The 16,199-nt window shown below is 47.0% G+C and overlaps 1 long non-coding RNA gene across 1 annotated transcript; it reads left to right on the top strand.

Annotated features, from left to right (window-relative positions):
* The first annotated feature begins 748 nt into the window (after window positions 1-748).
* Window positions 749-15,730, top strand: LOC140695576 (uncharacterized). The gene is made up of 3 exons (XR_012071227.1): window positions 749-899; window positions 2,444-2,585; window positions 14,280-15,730. It is a non-coding gene; the product is annotated as an uncharacterized lncRNA (long non-coding RNA).
* Window positions 15,731-16,199: the final 469 nt, after the last annotated feature.

Raw genomic sequence — 16,199 nt, 5'->3', positions numbered from 1 at the left:
CCTACGGGAAGGCTCCGTCCTCTCTTTCCTTAGGCATTTTGCTCACGGATGCTTCTCCCTGGGAACGAGGAAGATGCAGGGAGGAGGGTGAGTGGGGCGCCGCGGTTAGGGCTTCAAGTCCTTGGATTGCAAGGAGGGACACCAAAACAACCCTTTTTAGGAAAAAACAAAACAAAACAAAACAAAACAGCAGCATCTCCTGGGAAAAATCGTCTTAATGAAATAGTCAAGCAAAATCACTTTTCAGGGACAGGTTGAGCTCAAGTGGCAGATCGCCTGCTTAACATACCAGAGGGCCTGGGTTCAATCCCCAGTACCGCCTCTAAAAATAAATAAATCTAATTACCTCCCTCCACCGCCACCAAAATAAAAAAAATTAAATAATACAATAACAAAGAAATAGTAAAAAAAGAAAAAAGAAGAAGAGGCAAATTTTAGGGGGAAGGTAGAGCTCATGTGGTAAAGTGCATGCTTAGCATGCACGAGGTCCTGTGTTCAATCCCCAGGACCTCCGTTAACAACCACCGCAAAATATAAAATTTGTTTCTTATGGAGGATCACTTCAGAGCTGCGAGGGTTTAAAATCACTGGATTGAAACTTCTTTTCTAGAGGAACACAGCCAGCGCCGTGGGGCTGCGTTTCTTCAGGCGGCGCGGAGGGCAGCCTGACCCGGGGTCCTTGGAGCGGGCGCGGTGGCCACGCCCACTTCCTGGGGCGGGCCCTGCCTTATTCCAGTGGCTTCCAGAGAGGACGTACGCCGAAGAGGAGCGGAGCGGTGAGCGCTCTGTGTTCTCCAAGTCTTTCGGGGAACGTGGAGTGGCTCCTGGGGCCCCATGCACGCGGAGTCACAAGAAAAGGGGTGTTGGAGCCATCGAGGGCATGGGTACTGTTCGAAAAGGTAGGCCCTGCGAATGGCTCCACGAAGCGGCGGCGGCGGCGGGCGGCGGCGGGCGGCGGCGGCGGCGGGCGGCGGCGGCGGCGGCGGCGGCACCCAGCGCGCTGCTGGCATCGCTGGGAAGGAACAAGGGCCCGGTTCCCGGCGCGCGGAGCGGGAGCGCTTCCTGACACGTGTCAGGGAAGTGGTCGGAGAAAGAGGGAAGGCAGAGGGGGCTCCGGTAAGGCGCCAGCCTGCTGCGGGCGGCGGCGGCGGGCGGCGGCGGTGGCGGCGGGCGGCGGTGGCGGCGGGCGGCGGCGGCGGCGGCGGGCGGCGGCGGCAGCAGCGGCACCCAGCGCGCTGCTGGCATCGCTGGGAAGGAACAAGGGCCCGGTTCCCGGCGCGCGGAGCGGGAGCGCTTCCTGACACGTGTCAGGGAAGTGGTCGGAGAAAGAGGGAAGGCAGAGGGGGCTCCGGTAAGGCGCCAGCCTGCCGCGGGCAGCGGCGGGCGATGGCGGCGGGCGGCGGCGGCGGCGGCGGCGGGCGGCGGCGGCGGCGGGCGGCGGCGGCGGCGGCGGCACCCAGCGCGCTGCTGGCATCGCTGGGAAGGAACAAGGGCCCGGTTCCCGGCGCGCGGAGCGGGAGCGCTTACTGACACGTGTCAGGGAAGTTGTCGGAGAAAGAGGGAAGGCAGAGGGGGCTCCGGTAAGGCGCCAGCCTGCTGCGGGCGGCGGCGGCGGGCGGCGGCGGTGGCGGCGGGCGGCGGCAGCGGGCGGCGGCGGCGGGCGGCGGCGGCGTCGGCGGCGGCACCCAGCACGCTGCTGGCATCGCTGGGAAGGAACAAGGGCCCGGTTCCCAGCGCGCAGAGCGGGAGCGCTTCCTGACACGTGTCAGAGAAGTGGTCGGAGAAAGAGGGAAGGCAGAGGGGGCTCCGGTAAGGCGCCAGCCTGCCGTGGGCGGCGGCGGCGGGCGGCGGCGGGCGGCGGCGGCGGCGGCGGCACCCAGCGCGCTGCTGGCATCGCTGGGAAGGAACAAGGGCCCGGTTCCCAGCGCGCAGAGCGGGAGCGCTTCCTGACACGTGTCAGAGAAGTGGTCGGAGAAAGAGGGAAGGCAGAGGGGGCTCCGGTAAGGCGCCAGCCTGCCGTGGGCGGCGGCGGCGGCGGCACCCAGCGCGCTGCTGGCATCGCTGGGAAGGAACAAGGGCCCGGTTCCCGGCGCGCGGAGCGGGAGCGCTTCCTGACACGTGTCAGGGAAGTGGTCGGAGAAAGAGGGAAGGCAGAGGGGGCTCCGGTAAGGCGCCAGCCTGCCGTGGGCGGCGGCGGCGGGCGGCGGCGGCGGCACCCAGCGCGCTGCTGGCATCGCTGGGAAGGAACAAGGGCCGGGTTCCCGGCTGCCGGAGCGGGAGCGCTTCCTGACACGTGTCAGGGAAGTGGTCGGAGAAAGGGAAGGCAGAGGGGGCTCCGGTAAGGCGCCGGCCTGCCGCGGCCAGAGGTGGGCCGCGTGAGAGCCGAGGGGAAGGAGCCAGCCCCACGGAAACCCTGTGAATTCATGGCCCGATGGGTGTAAAGAAAGAAAAGACTTGCGAGGGGCGGCCGAAGTGCCCTGTTTCCGGAGGTGCCGTTCCCGAGGAAGCCTGAGTCAGCGGTCGTCGCCAGGAGCTGGCCTTCCCGGACGGACGAGGGGACAGAGCACCTTAAGAACCAGGGCCCGGTAAGGTTCCGTCCCCCCGGGGGGCTCAGAGCCGGGAGAGCGGGGCGGAGGGGGCTGAGGAGCAGGCAGGGCAGGATCATGAAAGATCTGCTGTATACTTGGCTGCTTTGCTGTTTGCCAAAGTTATGAGGGGTGACAAACTTTCTGAAAAGGGCCAGATAGTAAATATTTCAGACCTGTCAGAGAACATACATCTCTGTCAAATATTCCTTTTTTATTTTTATTTTTTTACGGTTCTTTCTTTAATTGAAGTAGAGTTGATTTGCAGTGTTGTGTTAATTTCTAGTGTACAGCATAGTGATTCGGATATATATATTCTTTTTTGTATTCTTTTCCATTATGGTTTATTACAAGATTTTGAATATAGTACTCTTGCTCTGCAGTGGACCTTCTTGCTTATCTATATTGTATATATAGTAGTATGTATCTGCAAATCCCGAACTCCTAATTTATTTCTCCCTTCCCCCTTACCCCTTTGGTAACCATAAGTTTGTTTTCTATGTCTGTGAGCCTGTTTCTGTTTTATAAAGAAGTTCACTTGTCATATTTTAGATTCCACATATAAGTGATAGCATATATTTTTCTTTGACTTCACTTAGTATAGATAATCTCTGGGCCCATCTATGTTGCTGCAGATGGCATTATTTCCTTCTTTTTTATGGCTGAGTAGTATTCCAGTATTATTATTATTATTATTATTATTATTATTATTATTATTATTATTATTAATTATTACAGGTCTTTAAACACATTAAACCCATTTGTCACTTGCAGGCTGGATTTGGTCCACAGGTCAGCTTGCTGACCGCTGAAGAGAGTGGGAGACATTGTAGACATTTTAGCAGGAAAGGACGTTATCAGATTTGTGCATTGGAAAGCGTACTCTGGTGGCAAGCAGTGTGGCAGAGATTTGGTGGGGCTGAGGTGTAGGGAGAGTTAGGTCAGAAGGGATGTGTAGAAGAAGACTCTAATCATGATGGTCCAGGGAGAAATAATGAGGGCCAGGACCAGAGTGGTGGCAGTGATGCCAGTGACTTCTTCATAGGTGGGCTGGATCACACATGCAGGAGTGAACGGGCATGTCGTAGTGCTACCTTTCTCTCTTCCTCCTTCCCAACTCCGGAAGACATCTTCTTGTCCACCTAGGGTGTGAGTGACAAGCAGAGGAAGGATACCTTAGCTTAAGTCCTGCTGTGTCCAGGCATAGCTTCACCCTGGGGGATGTGCCCATCCCTTTCCTGTGGACCCCACATGCCAGGTTCTCCCTCCAGCTGGTGGCAGCCATAGGAGGGCAGCTCCCATCCCTCCTTCCCCCTCCTCAGGCTTCACACTGGGCTATGCCTAGTCTCCTCTTCTTTGAGACCAAAGTCTCATTTTTCTCTTGAAAATAAGCATTTCCCCAGAATACCTCACTGTATGTGCTGCCTCCACTTTATTCTAATTGCCCTCAGTGCCAGGCAGCTCAAACCTGACACTTCTCACCCCGCTTCTTCTGTTTACTTCCAAGAAGAGTTTCCTGTTTCAGGTATAAAAGATAGGACTAGGGCAGAGGGACCCCGGGCAGGGTGGAATCACATCTTATCCTTTTGCTCGGTGCCAATGACAATGGCCCTCCTTGTGGGAACCGGGCTGTCTCCCAGCAGACAATTTGTGTACGTGGTCTTTGCATGTTTTTTGTCACTTAGATTTCTGAAGCTCCTCACTGATATGGGTCCCTTTTATCCCAGGCCCCATCTCGCCTCCCCTTATCTGCTAGTCCTCCTTTTCTCTGTAAGTGCCTCTTTCATCTCTTCAGGGTTAGCTTTCTCCCCCCAGGACATGAACACATTGTTTCCAGATTTTCTCTCAGTTCCCAGGGTAGAACTCTTGCCCTTTTTACTTGTGTTTTCTTCTCAAATACTTTCTTGCAATTTCTTGAATTACGTTTTAAATGGTGAGTTGCTCATTCTGGTCGGATTTGTTTTCAAATACTTCAAATATCTGTGACAACAGGTCACGTTTTCACTTTCCCCTTTTCTGCTTTTTTACTTGATAAAACTTTGCTGTTGTCTTTGGAGCTACAAGCGGCTCCCCTTCAGCAGTGCTTGGTAGGTAGGGGTGCAGGTCTCATTGTATTGACTCTGATCCTTGTTTATGTAACTTCGTTTTGAGCATAAGTACCCTCACTGATAGATCACTGAGCAATGTTTCCACAGAGGATGTCTTCTCCTTTTGCACAGATCTCTGGGCTTTTCTTTATTATTATTAAACTCATGAAGCAGAGCTGTTACATTTAGCGCAAGTGTCCTCTGTTGTAGCTGAAGACATTCCCCTGTTCTGGATTCTTTGGAGGTCGCCTACCTCCCCTGTTCCAGAATCAACCTCGGGACAGAACACATTTTCTTGGTTGCTTCCTGATGGAGACTGGATTTAAGGGGTAGAATCAGAGGAGCTGTGGTTTGTGGAGGCTGAGAATCCAGAAGTGGGTTCTCTTTCTCCATCCATGTGAAGCTGGGTCAGGCAGGAGGAGGCTGTAAGCGGCCTGCCTCTCCCCTCCCAACCTCTGGAGCTGACGCTGGGCTGAATCACGGTGGGCTGTGGGCCGGGAAGTACAGCTCTGGCTTTCCCTGAACTTTCCTTGTCCTGCTGAAAGATTGGGTTTGAGGCCTGCTGATTAGGGACTGTGGTTTTGCTGGTGATTTTTCTTTTCCAGGAAAGACCTCCAAGCTAAGGAGAAAGTGTGAACACTAGCTTTGCTTGGATGTGGTACTTTTCAGTGAAAATCACAGCATTTCATCTTAGTATTTGCACCCTTTGCTCCCTCAGCCCCAGAGCAGCCCCTGCCTAAATTTCAGGCGTTCCCCAGGACAGCCGAGCCCCTGGGCATCCAGTGTGGGAATCTGAGAGACAGCCTGTGGGCTGCTTAGAAGACAGGGAAAAGGTATCCTGGGGCTTTGTAGCTTCAGAACTGTCTGCAGGGCTGCAGGGGTTTAAATTGAAAATCCAGTCCCTTACAGGACAATATGCATTTCAAGCAGAAAGGGGATTTCAGAGATCATCAAATCTAATGTCTGTTTCATAGATGTGGAAATAGAAACCCAGAGGGATTAAGTTGTTCGAGGTCATATGTTGGATGACCCCCAGAGCAGGACTTGAAACCTAGGTCTCCTGACTCCCAACCTAGTGTTTTTCTCGTGGAGGCATTCATATAGCATGTTTATATTTTGGTTTTTTAAGTTATTATTTTTTATTGAAGCATAGTTGCTGTACAGTATTATATAAGTTATAGGTGTACACTATAGTTATTAACAGTTTTTGAAGGTTATACTCCACTTACAGTTATTTTAAAATACTGGCCTCTATTCCCGTGGTGTACCATATATCCTTGTGGCTTATTTTATATCTGATAGTTTGTACTTCTTAGTCCCCTACCCCTGTATTGCCCCTCCACCTTTCCTCTCCCCATCGGTAACCACTAGTTTGTTCTTTGTATCTGTGAGTCTGCATTTTTGTTATGTTCACTAGTTTGTTGTATTTTTTAGATTGCACATGTAAGTGATACCATGTAGTATTTGTCTCATATACTGATGTTTAGATTGGCCCCTCTTTTTGTTCATGGAATAATTCATTTGTCTCTATACATTTTGGGGGGACTATCCCCTATATCCTATTGCTGTTCCAGACATCAGCTGTGACATCTTTGTGAGGTCACTTGTCATTAGCTGTATTTAGTTGTGTTTCTGGTTTCATAGGTAAATTGAAGCACTAGAACCATAGTCTTTCCCAATTAGAACTTTTTATAATGGGAAAATGTAATTTAAAAAAGGTTTACATTTTAGTTCTAGTTCTGTTAGAAACTGCTCGATTTCAGATGCATTTCCAGGGGGCTTTCTTTCCCTGTTTACTGAGAAACATAAACTGTGCTGGGGGCATGATGGTCCTTGAGCTGTAGCTGTCAGGGTCTTCGCTGTCTACCCTCTGAATGACATGCTGTCTCTTGGGCTGCACGGAATGATCGAGGTGAGGTTGCTAGTGGGTGACCTGCTGGTCTGAAGCTGTTCCCTCCCACCTGCCTACTTTCAAGGGCTTTCCCAGATCACAAGAGCGTATCAGCCATCTGCTGGTCTAATCTGCTTCTATTCTGAGTTTAGGGAAACAAACAGAAGGCAGAAGGTGTAGGACCTGCAACGGAAGGTAATATTTTGGGTGGTGTCATAGTTAGGGGGTTGGGTTTACTATGAGTTAAAAGGCGACATGCATGCAGGGCTAGCTGATCACTCACCATCATGCAGTCTTGGCCTAAAGGCCTTTTCCTTGCCCGGTGCTGCATATGAAGGCATTTGCCCGTGGAGCATCTGGGACTTGGGTTTGCTGGGGTTGGCTCCTGGAATGTGGAGGTGCATGAGAAGCTAGCTGAAAGCCTAATGAATGGATTTCAGGAATTTCCAGGAATACATGTTCAATATGCCAGTTTGGTTGAAAAATGAATAAATATAACTTGTGGGAATGAATGAAACCGTTAGCAGAGCGTTTCTCTGTTGGCAGAGAATTTGCAGCGTATTTGCGCTTGGAGCCTTTGGGAAATAACAGAAACAAGGAGCGCCTTGTTAAGCACCCAGAACGTGCTGGGATTCTTTCTGTGTATCACACTAGCCTCTGCTTCACCACTCTGGATGCAGCACATAGATTGTTTCATTTCCAGTTTGTTGTTGTTTTTAACTCGACATAGTCCTTTGACTTGATTTTAGACCTGTTTCATGGCCAAAGCGTACATCCTGGAGGAATAGTTACCTTTTCTTTCCCTAAAACAAGGACAACAACAGTATACTGGCTGCATAATGTATTTATAAAGTGACATTTCCACATCTGCCCTGTGCATTTCTGTTAGTCAAGTGGTTGTAAAGAAGGGAAAGATAAAAATGAAAGAAACGGGAGTAATTTAAGGAAAGAATAACTTACTTTTTATTAGGTTGAACATGAAACCAGGTATCATATTTGTATAAATACTATGGAAAATATTTAACCTATTCATACAGGTTAAGTAACTAGCTGATAAGCTTTGTAGGAAAAGTCTGTTTAAATGCTCTTGTTAAATCATGCCAGGCAGTTTTTCAGATTCCCAAATATATAACCATTAGGAAGCTGAGGGACAGAAAGAATTTCTGGTAGACAAATACACTTGTTCATTGTAGAAATTGTTGCTCCTTTATATATCAGAGAGTGCAAAGCAAGTCAAAAAGTCAAAATAACAAGGTTTAGATGGAAGCCTTAATGATACAATTTAGTCTTCGGTGAAGGCAAAGGTAAATTCCTTCAGCTGTTGGCTAGAGGGAATCGAAGGGCAGGATCTTTTAGGTTGGTCTCTGTCTATAAATAATACGTGAAATGATTAGACAGCAAAGGCTGAGGGGCCTGGGGAATGCAAACAGAACTTCTGGGAGACTGGCCAAACTGTGTATTAGGATAAAATTTAGCAGTGTTACATTTGTAGATTTCATCTTTGAGTGGCGTGATCTTATAGTTTATGCCCCAACCAGGAAACTTTGCGAGTGAAAGTGGACAGTTTTAATAACTATGGCAGGACAGTGTGTGCAACCCAGGACCAGCATGGGACACCCAGCACGTGTGGTCACCTTTCCTTTGAACCTTCCTTTATAGTGAATGATTTAAACACAGAGAATTAAATAGGCCATTATCTTTTTTTGGAGGGGCTAGGAGATCTTACATACAATTTAAAGGGCTTGTACTGTTTCTGTTGTATCGAAGAAAAAATGTTTGTAAAACCATCAGACCATAAAATGTATAGCTTAATGTTATATTATGTTATACATATTATATTATAAAATGTTAAAACCTTACTTGCATTTACCAAGAAGTGAAAGACTGAATACAACCTCATCCCCCACAGACAACCATTACTGCCTTTTTACCTACCAGTGTGGATTTTTCTTTATTAGGTAATCTATCATCTGTCTACATACCTACCTGTCTGTCTATCTACCTTCCTATCTATATTTTAACATAAAAGGGATCCTGCTCTACAAGTTGTTTAATAGCCTGATTTTTAGTCACTTTAATATTGTTAACTTGTTAACATTATTAATAGTATGGCTATCTTTCCTTTCAATAAGTGTTATTCTTAGTAGCTGTATAGTTTTTCATTAATTCAAAAAGTATTGGAATTTATTTAACCAGTCCCCTATTTATGTACATTTGTTTCCAATGTAGTATAAACAATACTATGTTAAATGTTTGGGGCATATATACATTTTTTGTACTTATTTGATTATTTCCTTAGAATTTATTCCTAGAAGTGAAATTGCTGGATTAGAGAGCATACACACACACACACACACACACACACCCACACAATATTATATATACCCATAATATATATATGTATATGTAAATATTATATATTATATTTATGTGTATTTTTCCAAGCATTAGTAATTAATTTCTCATTTAGTATGATTTTATAAATTTACCCATCCACCCTAAGAGAGTAAGAATTCCTGTTTAATCATATCAGGGCTAACAGTGGATATTAATAATTAAAAATTTTTTGCCAATCTGAAAGATACAAAAGAGCATTTTGATTTAATACCCATTTCTGTGATTATTAGTGAAGTGAAACATCTTTGAAACTGTTTATTGGACATCAGCATTTCTTATGTCAATTGCTTGTATCAGTCCTTTAGGCATGTCTGATTTTTCATAGGCCTCAAAGAAAAGAATGCAAATCACAGCCCTTTAAGTCAGTTCTTCTCCGCATGTCCTGCTTATTAGCATCATCACCTGCTCAGAGTTGGCCTTCACGTCTCTCAACTTCTCCATCCACTTGGACACCCAGTTATGGTTTATTTAACTTCTGAAATGTTTCTCAGATAGGTTCCTCTTCTCCATTTCTTCAATCACTGATCTAGTCCAGCATCCTTTCTTACTTTACTTTTGTCGGCTCTGAACTGGTAACCAAAGGCCACGGATTCCAATGCATCCGGAGGCAGAGCCCTGAGGCCAGGGGTCAAGTTTCCCCAGGTCCCATAAAAGTCATCATGATTGGACTGGCTGGGTTATTACTCATCTTTGTATCCCTGGTGCCTGACACATAGTAAGTACTTGACAAAGGATGAAATTGCTTTTCTCATCTCTGGTTTTTCTCATCTTCTAGATTGTTATCAGCATTCTCTCTTCAAAACACAAACATGATTGCCATTCTCTCCTCTTAAGAATTGTTGCTTGTGCCCCATTTACTGTAGCTGGATTTCTGAATCACAGTACTGTTTACATTTGTTCCAGATAATTCTTTAATGTAGGGGGAAGTCCTTTGCCCTGTAGGGTGTTTAGCAGCATCCTTGGCCTCTACCTACAGATGTCAGTGGTACTCCTCCCCCGCTTTGGTGTAACAACCAAAAATGGCTCCGGACATTGACAAATGTTCCCTGGGAGACGGGAGTGCTGTACCAGATCACCCCTGGTTGAGAACCACAGGCCTGTGGGAAGAAGCCAGCACTGAGCATGTGTGTCATTGTGCTCTGCTACCTTTCCAGCCTTATGTACTGCCTCTCCTGAGCTTCCTGGCACATGCCGATCCCTTTACCCCTGTGCAGCTTCTCATGTGCTGGATTGTCAGCCCTTCAGCGGTGAGCGAGCCCAACTGCCACAACAGACAGGGAAATGCGTGTTGGATCAGATGTGACAGTTTACTTTTGCTACAGCACTGTGGGGTTGAACACGTTGGGGAAGCAGCCTTCCATCTGTCAGTCCTTCAGAACCTAGAGGGGCTGAGGCTCTGCCATCCTTGAGACACAGCTTCCAAGACAGCCCTGGGGATCATCTCCATCCTACCTGACAAAAGAAGAAAAGAACACTGGGGAGTCCATGAAAGAGATGCTTATGGCCAGGATTGAAAATGGTACACATGCCCTCCACTCCCATTCAGTTGGCTTGAACTCAGTCACATGGCCACCCTTAAGTGCAAGGGAGGCTGGGACATGTAGTCTAGCAGATCGTGGGTTTTCAGATCTGCCAGCACTTTCTGCCACAATCAGCTTATCAGTTCAGCAAAACCTTGATGGCCCAGCTCAACTTATAATTTTGAGTTATGATCTCCCCATGATCTGTTTTATACAGTTTGCTTATACTAGTGTAGATTATAGTATGATTGGCATGGCCTAAAAATCATTTTTTCTCATTAACAACTAGGATAGTTCCTGGTACATGGTGGGTATATATCTGTTAAAAAAAGCAAATGGATGATATTGATCTATATAGTGTTTCATGGGAATGCCTCCACCACTCACTGGGGTTTTTTGTTTGTTTTCTGATCTCTGTTCCAGGAATCTGAAATACTACTGCAGTTGTCTCACTAATAAAAAGGTGAGACAAGCTGATTTGCAATTTCTGGCAGAAAATTCAGCATCACTTGAGGCCTAGGAGAAGTGGAATGAAAGTCTGTCTTTCCTGCATGCCTCTTCTCCTGGTCTCCCCAGACCCCTTGTGCTGTCTACAGACCACTTTTCCACCAGCTCCCCCATACTGTCCCCAGCCCCCTTCCATCCAGTTCCTGGGGCTCAGTGACTTAATCCTCCTACCAGAGATTTGCATTTAAAAAGGAGTGATTGTTAATCCTGAGGAATCATTGACTGATGAGTTAGTTGTATTGGGAAAGAACTTGGGATCCTGATTCTGAAAGGCTACCTTTTTTTTTTACTCTACATTTGTAATTTGGCATTTTCCTAGGAAGCACAAGCTATAGTTAAAGGGAGAAAAATGCCTACCATGTATAATTCTAGAAAGATTTTTTACAAATGGGAATTTTGTACCTTAGAAGTAAACAAGTCTTCTTTTGAACACTGGCTGTGTAATTGCCAAGGTAAGCAGGAGTCAAGCCCTATGTGCCTGTGATGCCTGCCGTTCTTACTAACTAAAATGGGGTAGGAATGGAAGCATTTCTGCAATGAATGTTCAGGGGATTTGAGCACCCATTTAAGGCTGTAACCAGGCCAGAATTTCCTTTTTGAGGCCAAGCAGAATCTGGTCCAAAAACATGAGCACAACAGGACTGTTTCTGGTCATTTTTCTCAAATCCACCAGAGGGTTCCCACCAAATATTCTGACAAACTTAGCCTGTATACTGCATCTGCAGGACAAGGGAGCATTTATGTAAAATGTACCCCCAACCCCAAGTTACTTTGACAGTTGCAACCCTCACTTTGTTCTCTGCTCGGATTGACATCTGAGAAGGGAGACCACAACTGAATACCATTTTATAGATCCGTGTGATTAAAACCAGTTCTCCCTATAGGTCACATCGTGTATGAGAGGCACGGTTTTTGTCAAGAGACCAGCTACCAGCAGAAAGGGTTTTGATGCTATTGCTAGTAAGAAATTAGTAACTAGATCCTAGGTCTGTTTTAAGCCAGCTTTATAATTATACTGCTTCTGCGGTAAGCCAGAACTTTGAGCCAAGGGTAATTTAGAAATTCTCGATCTGTATTCTTCTTCCCTCTTTCTTTAATGTTCATCTTTGCTGTCTCTCCATCTTCTGCCTTCAAACATACAATTTTCCTCCATTCCTTCCTCACCCCTGGCTCCTTGTTTCTGTGACCCTCTGTCACGAAAGGATGCATTCTGTTCCCCCTCATCCTGGGAGATCACGGGCAACAGTCAAGGCTGTGTATGAACACATCTAATTCTGAAACGTTTGCCACTTTTTGAGGGTGTCACCAGCTCAGGCTCCTAGTTTGCCTCTGGGATTGGAGGTTAAACTGGGGCCTTATCCTGTGTGCCCATGCAGTAACCTGTCTTCAAAGACTAGGACTACGCTGGAAATGACTTTCTCCATCTCTTGAGCTCTTCTTGGTTCTGTAAACTTTTTGTACTCAGAGCTCTTTTGATATAGAAAGTTTTATTAAATACTCAAAGTGAAAACCAGGGCTTCCCTGGGGAAAATTTTGTATCTCACTTGTGTTTTCCATCGTATTCTTTCTCCCAATTTTCTCCCTAAACCCTCCTTTCTCTCTCTTTTTTTTTTTTTTGTGATTGTTTTTCTACACTTTTAAGCTTCATTTTGGGATGGTTAAAAAACAAAACAACACCTCTCGTAAGTACACCCTGAAAGCCTAAGTTTTCACTTCAGCTGAAAATCATCCAAAGCACATGCATCTCAGCTGAACGCTCCTCCAGCTGGCCTCGTTCTGCCAAAGACCCTTTTTCATACCTGACCGAATTTCTTTAGAGTATGGCTAGAATTATTATCTTTAAGAGATCACTGTCACCAAATTCCAGACCGTTCTTTTGCATGGCCAGAGAGGTTCCTTTGTAACTAAACTTGATAGCGTTTTTTCCTCCAGAATTGCCTTCTACCTTCCTTGTTTCTTCCTTTGCTCTTTCTCAGTCCACCTTTGCACTCCTCCCAGGTAGCCTGATCAGCACTTAGCCTGTCTTTCCATCTCCGTGTGTCTCTGTCTCGCTTGTCCTAATCCTCAGCCGCCCGTGGTACAGAGGGGCAGCCAGTTTCCTTCGGAGGCAGCTGTTTCCCATTTCAGGAGGCTCAGCTCTGTGGCTCTGTTGATTGTCTTCTCACCTCTAGGTTCGGTCTGGCTTGTAGCGAAAACACAACTAGCCATTTTTGCTAAGACCTCCAGGGCCAGCGCCTGCGCTGTCAGCTGCAGGCCCTCTGCGAGAGCATCCTGCCATGCAGACGCCACCGAAGTCCCCACAAGCCACACACCGCCCCCCGACCCGGGGGGAAATGTCGGCAGTTTCCCTGAGGCCCGCTGGCGAGGAAACTGGTTGAGCGAGTTATTTCTAAGTGGCTTCTCAAATCTTCTCCTTGTTCTGGGCAAGGGAGTTAGATTGTCAGGGCCTGGCCCCTTGCCCGCAGATAAAGCCACACCCACAGGAATCCTGAGTGGAGAGGCTTGGAGGCTATTCCTTGGAAAACCCACAAGGCCCAGCTCAGCAGGGCTGCCCCTTGGTGCTGAATGCAACCAATTCTTGCCTGTTTTAAGTGAAAACGTCCTGGGATGGGGAAGTGTGTTTTGAGAGTGGAATGTTTCGTAGTTCCTTGTACTTGGGGGCAGCATGGTGTGTTAGTAAATGAGAGTGCTCCTTAAAAGTCTGCTCCTTTCGGCTCCCAGGCTGTGTCTGCTCAGGGAGCCCAGTGATAAAGATCATTGATATTTTTTCTGTAAGCAACTGAATCAAAGGGAAGCTCCTTGTCTTCATTGTCTGGATGCCAAATTAGGTTGCATACTTACTAACTCGTTGATAGTCTCAGCTGCCAGAGAGCCTTTTGCGTAAACGCACATGTATATTTATACGGACTCGCATATATACACATATGTACGTATGCACACAAATATATAGGGAAGTTGTAAATATGCAGTCTTCCCCTTTTATATATATAAAAATGAAATCTTGTATATGTCCGTCTGCCTGCATATTTAACCTGGCTCCATCATATCTGTACAATGGTGGATGTGTCATGTAACGTCTCTACATCCAGTTTGTCCATCTGTGAAATAAAGTAGTTGAGGTTTTTGTTTTCAAGCTGGTGTCTTTGGTAGGGCAGTGCTTCCACTGTAATCCAGCACAGTTCTGGGCATATGGTGACGCTCAGGGCAAAATGACATGCTGGTGTGTAACAGGAAATGTCCGCTTCCTAACGTTGTGTTGAGTCCTAACATTCCATTATTCTGATATTTTTAGGGAGTTTTGTCGGGTCCTGGCAGCAAGAGGAGGGAAATGATCATCAGATCCTCATGCATACATATTCTAAGAGTCAAGATAGAATACTGGGGATGGCAACTCAGCTGGCTTTACAAACAAGACCCGATCAGGTGAGCTTCTTTTCCTGGAGACCTAGGTTGGCCTGCTAGGTTAAAGGCAGTGGACAGACTTCATCTGGCTTGACAGTGAGACTTTCGGCTCAGTCTTGGGCAACATGCTTATCAATAAACCTCAGTGGCAGGCCCCTTCGCCTCAAACCCAGGTTGCTGTGTTCACTGACCCCTGTGCACCATCAGCGTCTTCAGACACACGACTGTTAGCTCACACATATTCAATGTCACTCTCCACTTTAAAATCCAAGAGTGGCCTCTCAATTGCCTTTCTGCCGATTTTCAGGGCCCTCAGCTTAGCATTCAGGCTTCACTGGGTTTTTGGTCACCTTTTCCTTCCAGCTTTATCTCTAGGACAGACCCATCTCTCCAGTGAAAAGTCTTCTAGTTGTTTCACTCCTCCCTGTGACACTCCCGCTCCACCCTACATTAGTTCTGTGCTAGGGTTGCTGTGTGGCAAAGCTGGAACACTTCTCATGCAAAGCCAGTGTCTCCTCTGCCCCATCCTGACCACCCCTTTGAAGCCCAGATCGGGACCTGCCCCCTCCATTGAGGTGTTCCTGGTGGGCTTGCAGCAAGGGAACCTGCCTTCCTTGGATTTGTCCACCTTGGATTTGTCAAGGCATTTGTAGTCTGCATGACACTGTTCGCCCTTGTCCTCAAAACCTGGTCCCTTCAGAGCCCTCCTGGAGGAGCCTGGCAGAACCTGGAGGGTGTTGGAGGGACCCAGGGTGGGAATAAGAGGCTGGAGCCCGAGATGGCTGGGAGGGCTTAGAAGAAGTAGAGCTGCTTCACTTGAAGGAGAAAAAACAGAAGCTAATTTCATAAAAGTCTAAATATGTGATTAAGTATCCAGTCTGCATGTCCACTAACAGTGAGGGTAGGAAGACAGATGTGGTGTGCGAGGGGAGGCCACGAAACTTCCTCAGCGGCAGTGTCTTTAAGGTTGGCTCTGATGGTGTTGGTCAGACCAGAGACAGAAACTGGAAAATGTGCCTCACTCTCATGGTCCATTGTAGCCCAGAGACTTAAAGTTTTTAAATGTCAGGCGGATATTTGACTTGATAAAGTGAAAATTAAAAAACAAAAACATACTGGTATTTAGAAGTCATTTTCATAATCCCATGGAAATTTTCCTATGTTTCTCTTAAGCTGGGAAATGGAAGCAGTCTTCAAATTTGCATAGTTAACAGATCGTGTGTGAGTGTATAGTTGTTTATGGAATTAGTTATAAAAATGGAGAAGTAGAAGGACTGGACAAAGTTAAGATCTTTTATTATTAGAAATCACCTTTTTTGACTTGAGTTTTCTGTAACTTGACCATCAGGCAAATGACAGTCTTTGTAACCAGAGGGTAAGTTGGGCTGCGGTCTCATTTCAAAGTGATTCCCCCTTCCTTTCCCTCTGCTTGTCTCTAGTCAAGGGTCATTGACCTAAATCTTCCATTCTGGCAGGGGTCCTTCTAACCCATCGGACTGGATTCTTGGGTAAAGTTTTTCTCCACCTCAGTTACTTTGCTTCCTTTTATAGGGAGCTCTCCTCTGAGATCAAAAGGCAATCTATAGCAATTTATGAGAAGCAAAGGAAGTGGGAGAGGATGCTAAACTATTTTAAGTGGGGGTGGGGTCTGAAACGGTGAATCTGTCAGAATATCTGGTCTCTGCTGTGTCTGAGAGCTGGGACGAGGCGCAGCTTCTAGGTGTGTGGGGAGGGACATGCGAGTTTGCCCTGTGGAACTGGTTTTCACACCATCTGATCAGCGTCCCCAATGCTGACTGCATCCCCGGTC

Source organism: Vicugna pacos, unplaced genomic scaffold, assembly GCF_048564905.1.
Source record: "Vicugna pacos unplaced genomic scaffold, VicPac4 scaffold_442, whole genome shotgun sequence".
Taxonomy (NCBI): domain Eukaryota; kingdom Metazoa; phylum Chordata; class Mammalia; order Artiodactyla; family Camelidae; genus Vicugna; species Vicugna pacos.
The sequence above is the reverse complement of the archived record's forward strand: the minus strand, read 5'-3'. Positions and strand labels throughout refer to the sequence as shown.